The sequence below is a fragment of the Zalophus californianus genome, chromosome 11 (genome assembly GCF_009762305.2).
Source record: "Zalophus californianus isolate mZalCal1 chromosome 11, mZalCal1.pri.v2, whole genome shotgun sequence".
NCBI classification, from domain to species: domain Eukaryota; kingdom Metazoa; phylum Chordata; class Mammalia; order Carnivora; family Otariidae; genus Zalophus; species Zalophus californianus.
Genome location: NC_045605.1, coordinates 1880598 through 1893230, shown reverse-complemented (window position 1 = coordinate 1893230; position 12633 = coordinate 1880598). Strand labels below are relative to the sequence as shown.

The following is a 12633-nucleotide window of genomic DNA, read 5'->3' as shown; positions in this document are numbered from 1 at the left end:
AAGTACAGCATCCTTTCTTGATTAAAACTCTCTGCAGTGTAGGGATAGAGGGTACATACCTCAATATTATAAAAGTCATCTATGAAAAACCTACAACAAATATCATTCTCAATGGGGAGAAATTGAGAGCTTTTCCCCTAAGGTCAGGAACACAGGGGGATGACCACTCTCACCACTGTGGCAGGATATAAAATGAATACACAGAAATCAGTTGCATTTCTATACGCTAACAATGAGACAGAAGAAAGAGAAATTAAGGAATTGATCTCATTTACAATTGCACCAAAAAAGGGCGCCTGGGTGGCTCAGTTGGTTAAGCATCTGCCTTCAGCTCAGGTCATGATCCCAGGGTCCTGGGATCGAGTCCTGCATCAGGCTCCCTGCTCCTTGGGAGCCTGCTTCTCCCTCTGCTTCTCTCTCTCTCTTTCTCCCTCTCTCTCTCCCTCTGTCTCTCATGAATAAATAAAATCTTTAAAAAAAAAAAATTGCACCAAAAACCAAAGGTATCTAGGAATAAACCTAACCAAAGAGGTAAAGGACCTGTACTCTGAAAACTGTAGAACATTCATGAAAGAAATGGAGGAAGACACAAAGAAATGGAAAAATATCCCATGCTCATGGATTGGAAGAACATTTTTAAAATGTCTATGCTACCCAGAGTAATCTACATATTCAACGTAATCCCTATCAAAATACCATCAAAGCATAAGAGACTCTTAATCATAGGAAACAAACTGAGAGTTGCTGGAGGGGAAGCGGTGGGGGATGGGGTAACTGGGTGATGGGCATGAAGGAGGGCACGTGATGTAATGAGAACTGGCTGTTATGTAAGACTGATGAATCACCTCTACCTCTGAAACTAATAATATACTATATGGTAATTAATTGAATTTAAATAAAATAAAATAATAAAATACACCTGTCACTCATTCCTTCTTTGATCCATTGATTCCTTGCCTGTGAGGTTGCTAGACGCTCTGGTATCAACCCCCTTGTTTACAGACAGAAAAATGAAGAGACGCGACTAATGGCAACACATGGCAAAGCTGTGTCTAGTGACCCTGAGGTTCTTGCTCCTCAGCTGCCAGAAGCCAAATGACCTTGAGCACAGAGATCGCTGCACAGAACCAAGGAGGGGAAGGAGGGGGAGTGGGACGTTAATATTTATTGAGCAACTGTAGGAGGCCAGGCGCTGTGCTAAGTGCTTTATATGTAATGATCTCATTTGATCTTTACAACAACCCTGGGGGGACCAATATTATTCTGCGTTAGAGATAAGAAACCGAGCCGCAGAATGCCCAAGGCAGCACATGGGCATAAGCAGGAGGGAAGACGAGTCTTACTCGTGCTAAAGCCTATTTCTTCCCTGTTTGTTTCTGCTTATCGTAAAACATAACTCACTTGGCAAGATGGTCACGAAACTGGCTTAATGCAAAATTTAGGTTTCTATGTAGGAAAGGTAGAAGTCATAGATAATTTTAATGCATCAGTCAGTGAATCCGATAGTGGATACTATCTCTCTGATGAGACAAATATAAATATCTGCTCCTAAAAAGGGTATTACCCAATAGTCATGTGGTGAACTGATCGCTGCTTATAAAATGTCTTCTGTCCTACACACGGGTTGGCATAATTTCGTTGAATTTTCAGCCTTCCATGAGAAATAACAGGAAAAGTTGCATTACCCAGCAAAGATTAAAGGCACTGGAGGATTGATGATGTCTGTAAATATGAAATGAACCAATATTGCTCACTCCTGCCTCCACCAAATGGAACCTGGGCATTAATAAGGCAAATATTCATTAAGAAGCAGACCGCGGGGCTCAGTGAGAAGACAATGGGAAGGCAGCACCCTGGTGTCTTATCCTTACGCCCTGCCCCAGCCACCCTGGTTTCCTGCCTGTTCCTTCCCTCTCCCCTAACTCACATTCCCCCAGCTAACTATCTTCGCTGAAGAACAACTAAATCTTCTCAGATAAAAGTGGCTAAGAAGAAGCTTCTTCATCTCTGTCCATTACCCATTTCTGCACAAAGTACAACTAGACATGGGAAGTTCATTCACCAGATTCCTCCCTCCTACACACACACACACACACACACACACACACACCCTCAATGGCCAGGAACTACACTTGAAGTTTGTGTCTCAAACAAGTACCCGTGTAGCCATCATCTTCTAGTATAACCGTAATAGTAATTACTACCCTTTATTGAACGTCTGGTCTAGGTAGGTGCTGCGCGGTTTTCACAGGAGTAGGGATGTTAAGTTGACCAAGGTCGTGTGGCAAGCAGCAGTATTTTGGGGTTTGAGCCAACCTCCGGCTGCCCCTCAAGGGCCCCCGACCTCCTCCAATTGTGGAGCAGCAACTACCAGCCACCACCATGCAGACACTTGGCATACATTCTCCTTACTTGACACAGCGACTCTGTGAGGTAAATTCACAGACCCCACTCTGCCGAGAGGCCTTTGGAAGACTGTCCACACCTTTCCTTCACATTTAGGGGTCAGGGCACGTGGAAGCGGTAGTGATGTTGATCATTCAGTGGCTCATAAACTACATTGTAAAAAGGAAAACTAAGCTGCCCTGAAAAATCATGTCTTTGAAAAATGTGGTAAATTAAAAAAATGTCCCATTCAAAATTTTGTGTGGGGAACAAAGAGAGACAAAAATGGCTTCACAGGGGCACCTGGTGGCTCAGTCGGTTGAGTGTCTGTCTCTTGATTTCGGCTCAGGTCATGATCTCAGGATCCTGGGATCAAGCCCCACGTCAGGCTCTGCGCTCAGGGAGGAGTCTGCTTGAGATTCTCTCTCTCTTCTCTAAATAAATAAATAAATCTTTTTAGAAAATGGCTTCATGGAGAGAAATGTCATCTTCCTTGGACATTTTTATGTTTTCCAATGTATTTTTAGGTCCTGTCCCTACACCCCCATGTCTGTCTCTGCCTCTTTCTCCCTCTTTTTTGCTCTGCTTTTTGACCTTTTAAAAAAGTAAACAGTACACATTTTTTTTTGTATCTTTATGAGATGCTGGGTGTGAACCTATCATGACCATCATGTCACAGCACAGGTAGGTCAAGCCTTTACACACTGTGCACACCTCACACGTTCACAGCGTGGGATGTTGATCATGTCTCCGTGAAGCTGAAGGGGAAAAAGTCACTTGTAATAAAGATGTTTCTAAGAACCAAAACAAAATAAAGATGCTATGTGTCCCTGCTAGAGGCAGTGTGGGGAGGGGTGGAGTGGGGGGGACAGGGACTCCAGCCCTGTGGTCTTAGGGCCACTCAGGCTCTCTCCAGAGCTGCTCTCACAGGCTGCTTGGACTCAGCCGCAGAGTAGGAACTGAGTGTCGAGCGGAGACCTGACCCACTCCAGCCCCACCACCTGAGCCTTTGTTGATGGAGCTCCAGGGCTCCGCTGGGCAGGCTGAGCACTGATTTACCAGCATCCCGGGGTCCCCAGGAGAGTGAGAGAAGTTTGGATTTCTCCACTTTATGCCATCTGCTATTTGGTCTTTTCTCATCTAAAACCTTTCCCTTGCAAATACCATCCACCTTTCACGCATTCCCACTCAGCCATTTTGGTAGAACTCTTGCCCTGGATGAGCCACTGTCACTTGAGCAGTGAACGCTGCTGGAGACCATTCACTGGAGAGTGAACGCTGCTGGAGACATAGCTCTAGCCAGTTTAGCAGCTTTCCTGCTGTTCATAAATGTGCACTTGTGTTGACTGCTACCTCGCCTTCCTCCCTTACTCTCCCAAAGGCTTGCTTAGCCACTCTCCTAGGTGGTCATTGTATGCACCTGAACACAGAGATGATCTATGTATATATGTATGTATGCCTGCATGTATTCATTCCTTCTTTCCTTCCTTCCTGTGTTACCGAGAATCATAATTTAAGGGGGAAAAAAAGAATTGCTTTATATTCAGGTCTTCGCAGATTTTGAGAATATAGTTCCCAAACCAAATTTCTAATGATAATTGATACTGCTGGCAGACATTAAAATTTTTGATTCTGTAAAATGAAAAAACAGACATGGCCATAGTGAAAGAATCGGTAAATTTTGTGTAGTTGCTTTTAAAGTTACACTTCAAAAATTATTTTATATGTGATTTTTGATTATATGTGCTTGACTAAATTCAATAGTATAAGTAGACAAGTTGGCCAAAAACGTATTTTGAGGGCAGTGGTTGTTCTAATGGGGAAAATGGAAATATCATCATTTATTTGGCATTGAGTTCTAGGTAGAGTTGCTTTGCATTCAGGCATAAACTAGAGGTCTTAAAATTAATATGTTCAGCATAAAGCTCTTGCTTTCTTTCCCTGTCAGGTTTCTTCCCAAGTCTTCCTAACTGGTCCCTCCGTGGCTGTGGTGTGCTACAATCTTGTGTGCTAGAGTCTTTCCAGGGCAGTCCTGTTTGGATGTATTTCAGCTCCCATCAGTCCTGGGGACTCAAATCCTTCAGTGGCATCCCATCCTACTTTGAGTAAAAGCCTAGTCTTCCTGTGACCCTCAAATCTCTACAAGATTGGGCTGCTTCTACCACTCATCCCACTAATTATAACTCTCCCTTCATTGCTCATCCTCAAATATGTCAAGCACACACTTGGCTCTGGGTCTTTGCTCCTACTGCTCACTTATCTGGAATGCTTTTTCCGTAGATGTGCACAATTAATTCACCAAATTCTTTCTTCGTTTTCCTTCTTTGCAGTCTTTCTGAAATGTCATCTTAACAGCCCGTACCCTTCTGGGTATTTTAAAATAAAAATAGCAACAGGAGTGCCTGAGTGGCTCAGTCGTTGAGCATCTGCCTTCAGCTCAGGTCATGATCCCAGGGTCCTGGGATCGAGCCCCACATCTGGCTCCCTGCTCCGCGGGAAGCCTGCTTCTCCCTCTCCCACTACCCCTGCTTGTGTTCCTGCTCTTGCTCTCTCTGTCAAATAAATCAATAAAATCTTTAAAAAAAATAACAATAGCAACAACAAACTCCTTCCCAGGACTCCCTGTCCCTCTAATCCTGCTTTGATTTATTTACCCCACTGCGTTTGTCTTCATCTGACATTTTGTGTAATTATGTGCATATTTGATTATTGACTTCATTGGTTATGTTCACTGCTGTTTCCTATAACCTACATCAGTAGGCACTCAATAAACATTTGTTGAATGAATTAATGTCACCACCATACCCCTGGCTGATCAAGTACAAACTTTTTTTTAAAGATTTTATTTATTTATTTGAGAGAGTATGCATGAATGGTGGGGGGAGAGACAGAGAGGGAGGGTGAGAGAAAATCTCAAGCCGACTCCATGCTGAACGTGGCCCAACACAGGGCCCAATCCCACGACCCCCAGATCACGACCCCCAGATCATGACCCCGAGATCAAGACCCCGAGATCAAGACCTGAGCTGAAACCAAGAGTCAGACGCCTAACCAACTGAGCCACACAGGTGCCCCTGATCACATACACACTTAAGAAAGAAACTTGAAGTCTCCCTTTCTTTCTATTCCAAGGCCAATTCATCTCCAACTTGGGTAATGTTGAGCAGGTGCCACTGGCAAAGTATATCTCAAAGCTTCTTCCATCTCTCCAACTCCAGTACCGTCTTAATCCAGACCACCGCCATCACTTGTCGGGACTATAATAGTACCCCATTCTGTCTCCTTGTCTGCACTCTTGTCCTCCCTAAAACCCATTCTCCATGCAATAGCCCGAGAAGTCTTCCAGAAAGTATGTAGATCAGACCACATTATATCCTCTACTTAAAATCCTGCCATAGCTTTCCATTGCTCTCAGAATAAAGCCCAAACTCTTTATCAAAGCCTCCAAGATCCTGCTTGAGATGCTCTGCCTACTGCTGCATCTCTCCTGATCCTCTTTCCTACCTACTTGGGATGCTCCTACCATGTTGGCCTTGTTGTATTCCATGGACGAACAAGTCTTTTCTCACCTTTGTAGGTCATTGGCCTTGCTATTGCCTCTACGTAGAATGCTTTTCTTCTGGTGTCTATATGGCTGAAACACATTTATCTTTCTGGACTCAATTCAAATATCACCTCCTCCAAGGGGTCTTCCCTCTCACCCTATTCAAAGTAGACATGAGATTTCCTCACCCAATGTCTTTCCCTGAGAGCCCTCAGCACATCCACAAGCTTCTTGTTTAACTGATCACCTATTTTAAAACTTTTTATAAAGCAGTAGATGGCAACTCCCTTAGGCTTTGCAGACCATACAGTCCATTCCAACTACTCAACATTGCCATTACTTTGAAAACACAGCCATAGACAATATGTGGACAAATGAGCATGGTTGTATTCCAATAAAACTTTATGAACACTGAAGTCCGAGTTTCATATACTCTTCACCTTCCAAAATACTGTTTTTCTTGATTTTTTATAAGCATTTAAAAATAAAAAAACCAGGGGCACCTGAGTGGTTCAGCTGGATGACCATCTAACCTTTGATTTTGGCTCAGGTCATGATCTCAGGGTCCTGGGATCGAGCCCCACATCGGGCTCTGCACTCAGCATGGAGTCTGCTGGAGAGTCTCTCTCCCCCTCTGCCCCTCGCCCCGCATTCTCTCTCTCTTTCAAAATAGATGGATAAATCTTTACAAAAAAACAAAAATAACAAATAAATATAGAAAAATCATTCTTAGTTCATGGACAGTACAAAATAGGCAGCAAGCCAGATCTGTCCAATCAGCTGGAGTTTTCTGTCTCCTGAACTAGGAGATTAAATATCAGGAGGGCAGGGACCTCGTTTGTTTTATCTTTAGACCCAGAACAGTGCCTTATGCACAGTAGCTTCTCAGAAAGATATTTATGAAAAGGGTGACTCCAGGACTTTGTTCAGCCTCCCATATTATAAAGAAGTCTTCTGGGAATATGTACTCAAAGGGTTAAAACCAGGCTTCTATCATAAATCAAAAGTTTTTGCTTATTTAAAGCTAGAATTACATGCCTCATTTGGCCTTACATTCTATTGTTCTCCAAGGGGCCTTAAAGATGATAGATTTTTGCCAGATATAAAATAGAAGACTAAACTTACATAAAATAAGAGGCCAGAGGTTAAGCAAAATTAATACACTGGATAAAATCAAGATTCAAGCAGATTTCGTGGGTTATGTTGAAACCAGTTGTGAATATTAGGCAGAAGAAAGGCTAGAAAAATTCTGTGTAGGGTACGATCTCTCAAAACAAGCATGGAGAGAAAACAAGTCTTCCCAAGGAAGTCTAAAAAACATATATGCCTCCTCACCCATCCACCTAGAAGACTGACTGTTCTTATTCTGATCCATCTCTTGAGAAGAATATCTTCCTTTGGGAAAAGAAGATTTTTAAGAAACAACATTGTTTTGTTTTGTTTTGTTTTTAGCTATGTTGGGCCCAGAATAGTAATGGGCTGTCATCGAGTGTTACATCTTAGGTTGGGATGTGAAGTCAGAAAGTAAAGACCCGAGGGTGTGCAAAGGTGAGGAGGCTCATTTCTCACGCACACGGTGACAGTAACTGAAGATTCCAAGGAGAGAACATGGACAATTTTGTTTTCATTCTGCTACGAAATGGCATTTCCTCGTCAAGAATATTATATGTTCTGTAAGTTAATAAAAGTCACAATGTCATTAACTTCAGATCTGCAAAGTAATTAGACATAATTTGTCCATCTGCATAATATATTCAAAGGCCTCAAAAGGCTAAAGGATTTGTTTAAGCAGCTGTAACTGCAGGTGAAATCCTCATACCCTGATAGCTTGTCTGGAAAGAACACTTCTGAATATGCACAGACAAACCCTCAGCATTGACGCCAGGATTAATTCAGTTTAGTGAATTGCTTCAGATTTCTTAGATAAAAAGTCGTAATATTTGGATTCAATTTGGAGTGAGTGTGGATTAAGATGTCAAAGGTTAGCCATAGGGGCCATTCTTTGAAATCTTAATAAGAGGGTTAAACATGTGGAATTTACACTGGGTACACAGCCTTTCATATTACTAAATGTCCTAAAATCTGGATAAATTTTGTGTTTAACATATGAGAGAATAAGATTATGATCATTAACAATTTCTTTTTAATTTCACAAAGACTCATTCTGATGTACTTTGCACTATCTCTTCAAGCAAGTCCAGTGTCTGTGCTCCCGCATCCAACTGTGAGGTCCACATGAGGAAGGACCTCATGCCCCAGAGCCAGCCATACATTGTATGTGTGTCGGGGGGAGACCCAGGAGTTATTGTTGAGTGAGTGGCCCATGAATCATGGACAAAACTTATTTCCATCCCATCTTGGTACTTGTATTTCCCACTTTGAGTTCAACGTGGCTTACTCTCTAATGTATAAAATCCCAATGGGAGACACGGATGTATTACTCACAGGCCCATTCCTTTCCAGAATGTAACCACAGGGACACTGGCAGCGAGATGCACTTCCAGTGTTTACAGATGCTGGGTTCTTTGCACTCATCCATATTTTAGCAAAGGAGGAAAAAGCAATGAAGCACCAGGTACTTTTTTTAAACACAGAGGTAAATCATGATCATTTCAGTGTCTCATCCATGAAATATCTAGTAGGACAGCACAATAATGTGTTTCGTATTGAAATGAAAAGAATAAAAAAGTAGAGCTTGATTTTCCAGGATAGACGCGGAGAATGTAGAAGAGCTGCAACAAGGGCAAGAAAGAGGCTGGGTGGGAGCGTGACAAGAGGCTGGCAATCCAACATCGGCCACTCGCCACCTGCCAAAGCAGTGGGCCCCACGGTGACCCTGCTTCCACAGCAACAGGCCCGGAGCTGCTGTGGGGGACAGGCTCCCCTCCAAGCATGGTGTGGAGGCCAAAGGGCCACACACCTCACATAGCAGAAAGTGAGGAGTAAGACAAGCCCACAAACCAGAGAAACTTAGTCACTAGCTCCTCGGACAAAATGATTTTCATGAACATTTTGCTCAGATGTACAATAAGTTGTCGTATTTTCTTGAAGGCCTATAATCTTTCCTACTTCATGGCCAGTCTGATCCTTGAATGGCCCAAGGAGAAGCACAGATGAGACCTGACCTTGGGTTCAGTGGGGCGCAGCTTACAGGGATGTCCCCACACCTCTCCCTTTGGGGCACAGCAGCATTTTTGTGTGGAGTGGTTCCTGAGTTTGGGTGATGGGCACCTTCTTCCTTCAAGCTGCACAGAATGGTAGCTGATTTGCAAATCTGCAGCATAAATTGAAGACACCCTTCAGTGGCTTTCCTACTGAATCGTGTTGTATAACAGCCAATGAGAACAGTCCTTCCTGCTGAATGTGTTCTCTCCTCATTACTATAGAAATAGTCTCTACGTGCTTATAATAGTACCTGAGCTCAGGTCTTTAAAGTCACACGTGGCTTTTGTCGTGAGACTGGGTGAACAAATCAATGTGGCTTTAACCTTATTATTTCTCATTTTAGCCAATTTTCCAAAATAACCTGATGTGAATAATGAACTCTAACATAAGGGACTTATGGGGAACATGAAGCAGACTAACATTCATATTATAGGGTTCCCAGAAGGAGAAGGGAAAGGGGCAAAAAAGTTACTTGAAGAAATAATAGCTGAAAACTTCTCTAACCTGGAGAAGGAAACACATCCAGGACCAGGAATCCCATAGTTCCAAATAACCTATGGATATCTACATGAGCAAAAATTAACTGAAAATGGATTAAAGACTTGAATATAAGACCTGAAAGCCTAGAACTCCTGGGAGAAAAGAGGTGGTAAGCTCCCTGACATCACTCTTGCCTTTTTTTTTTTTTTTTTGGATCTAATTCCAGAATCAAAGTCAACAAAAGCAAAAATAAACAAGTGGGACTACATCAGATCAGAAAGCTTCTGTACAACAAAGGAAACCTTCAATAAAATGAAAAAGCAATCTACTAAATGGGATAAAATATTTGCAAATCATATATCTGATAAGGGGTTAGTACACAAACTATATAAAGAACTCGTAGGATTCAACAGCAAAACAAAACAATCCAATTAAAAAATGGCCAGAGTATCTGAATAGACTTTTCTCCAAAAGAAGACATACAGATGACCAATAGGTACATGCAAAGATGCTCAGCATTGTTAATCATCAGGGAAATGCAAATCCAAATCACAATGAGATTATTACCTCACACCTGTTAAAATGGCTATTACCAAGAAGACCAGATATAACACATATTAGGAGGATGTGAAGAAAAAGGAACCCTCTTACACTGTCGGTGGGAATACAAATGATGCAGCCACTGCGGAAAACAGTACGGAGTTTCCTCAAAAAATTGCAAATAGAGGGGCGCCTGGGTGGCTCAGCTGGTTGGGCGTCTGCCTTCGGCTCAGGCCATGATCCTGGAGTCCCGGGATCGAGTCCCGCATCGGGCTCCCTGCTCACCGGGGAGTCTGCCTCTCCCTCTGACCCTCTTCCCTCTCGTGCTCTCTATCTCTCATTCTCTCTCTCTCTCAAATAAGTAAATAAAATCTTTTTAAAAAATTGCAAATAGAACTACTATATGATCCGGTGATTGCAATTCTGGGAATTTATCTGAAAAATATGAAAACACTAATTCAAAAAGATATGTGCACCCTCACATTCATAGCATGATTTACAGTAGTTGAGACACAGAAACAACGTGTCCATCAATGGATGAACAGATGAAGGAAACATGTACTTATGCTATGACTACTACTCAGCCAGAAGAAAGAACGAAATCCTGCCATTTGTGACAACAACACGGATGGAACCTGAGGGCACTGCACTAAGTAAAATAAGTCGGATAGAGAAAGACACATACCATATGTTCCCCCTTATTTGTGGGATCTAAGCAAACAAACCAAACTCATAGATACAGAGAACAAATGGGTGGTTGCCAGATATGGGGGCTGGTGGGTGGGAGAATGGTGAAGAAAGTCAAAATCATGAACTTCCAGTTATAAAATAATTCATGGGGATACATTGTACAACATGGTGATATAGTTGGTAATACTGTATGGTGTCTTCGAAAGTTGCTAAGAGTAGATCTTAAAAAATCTCATCATAAGGAAAAAATTGTGTAATTATGGTTGGTAACAGGCATTAACTAGGCTTATTTTGGTGATCATTTCACAATGTATGCCAATATCAAAATATTATGTTGTACACCTAGAATTAATATGTCAATTATATCTCAAAAAAGCAACCTTCTGCTTTAAAGAAGTTCGCACTGAATACAAATTCACTTATAAATTTATAAATTATGAGCTTTTATTAAGTTTTTATGTTTTAATATGCAATAGAGTGTGCTTACACACTCTTTCACGTTATAAAAGAAACTAGAGAGCCACATGAAAAGAGCTCTGCTCCCCCATGTTCATTAGCATTATTCCCAGTAGCTGACAGGTGGAAGCAGCCCAAATACCATTCACAGGTAAATGGATGAGGAAAAAGTCCTATATCCATACAGTGGAATATTATTCAGCCTTAAAAAAAGAAATCCTATCACATGCTAAAACATGGATAAATCCTGAGGACATGATCCTCAGTGAAATAAGCCAGTCACAAAAAGACAAATATCACATAATTTCACTAATATGAGGCACAAAAAGAAGTCAAACTCAAAGAAATGGAACGTGGCATGGTGGCTGCCCAGGGTGGAGGGGCCAGGGAAATGGAGTGTTGTTCCATCGGCATAGAGTTTCAGTTCTGCAAGATAAAAAGTTCTGGAGATCTGTCACATGACAATGTGAACATACCAAACACCACTGAACCCTGTGTTTAAAAATGGTGATTACTGCAAATTTTATGTTCTGAATTTAATGACTATTGCCTACGTTCCTAGCCTTATCACCTGCCATTCTGATTAGCAAACCAGCATTCTTTTTTTAAGATTTTATTTACTCATTTAAGAGAAAGACAGAACAAAAGGGGGGGCACAAGGAGAAGCAGACTCCCCGCTGAGCAGGGAGCCCATCACAACCTGAGCCGAAGGCCGATGCTTCACCGACTGAGCCCCCCAGGCGCCCCGCAAACCAGCATCCTCAAGATACAAGCAAACAAACAAATGTGAATATCCTGGCAACATGAACACTCCTCACCTAACGGCCTTTGTGGGGTGACAGTAACAGTCACGCTCCAGTGGTCCTCTAGAGATTTCATCCAGTCCCTGAAGCTCAAACCTGAGGATGAGAAAAATTCTAAACCTAAAAAGTGGGTCTTGATGTTGGCCACAGCATCAAGAGGAACAACTGAGAGCGTGAGGGATTCAGTGGCGGCTTGTGACACCGCCTTGTTTTGCTCAAACGTTGTTCTGGAGGGAGAAGGTGAGAGCTGGGGAAAAAAGAAAAAAAAAACAACAACACCAGAAACAAACCCTAAAACGGAAGATGTTGTGGGCAGGACTTTCTGCGCCCACAGCAGGTGATGTGACTTGGGTCATTCTCTATACTATATAAGAAAAGAAATATTTGTTGTTCTTTACATGGAACAGGGTAACATTGCTGTTTGTTGTTTTTTTACGATCCGTTTCAGATTCAAGCCCGTTTCTGGCAGGTGCAACTCATGAATGGCAGCGGCCAGGGGCGGAGTGTGCGTTAGCACCCACAAGTTACAGGTGCACACACTCCCGTGTCTGTCAATTAAAAACCTCAGCT

The 12633-nt window shown here is 42.3% G+C and overlaps 1 long non-coding RNA gene across 2 annotated transcripts in view; it reads left to right on the top strand.

The window, feature by feature from the left end:
• LOC113914729 overlaps window positions 1–12633 on the top strand; it is a 58840-nt gene that overhangs the window by 32552 nt on the left and 13655 nt on the right. The gene's annotated exons all lie outside the window — the stretch shown is intronic.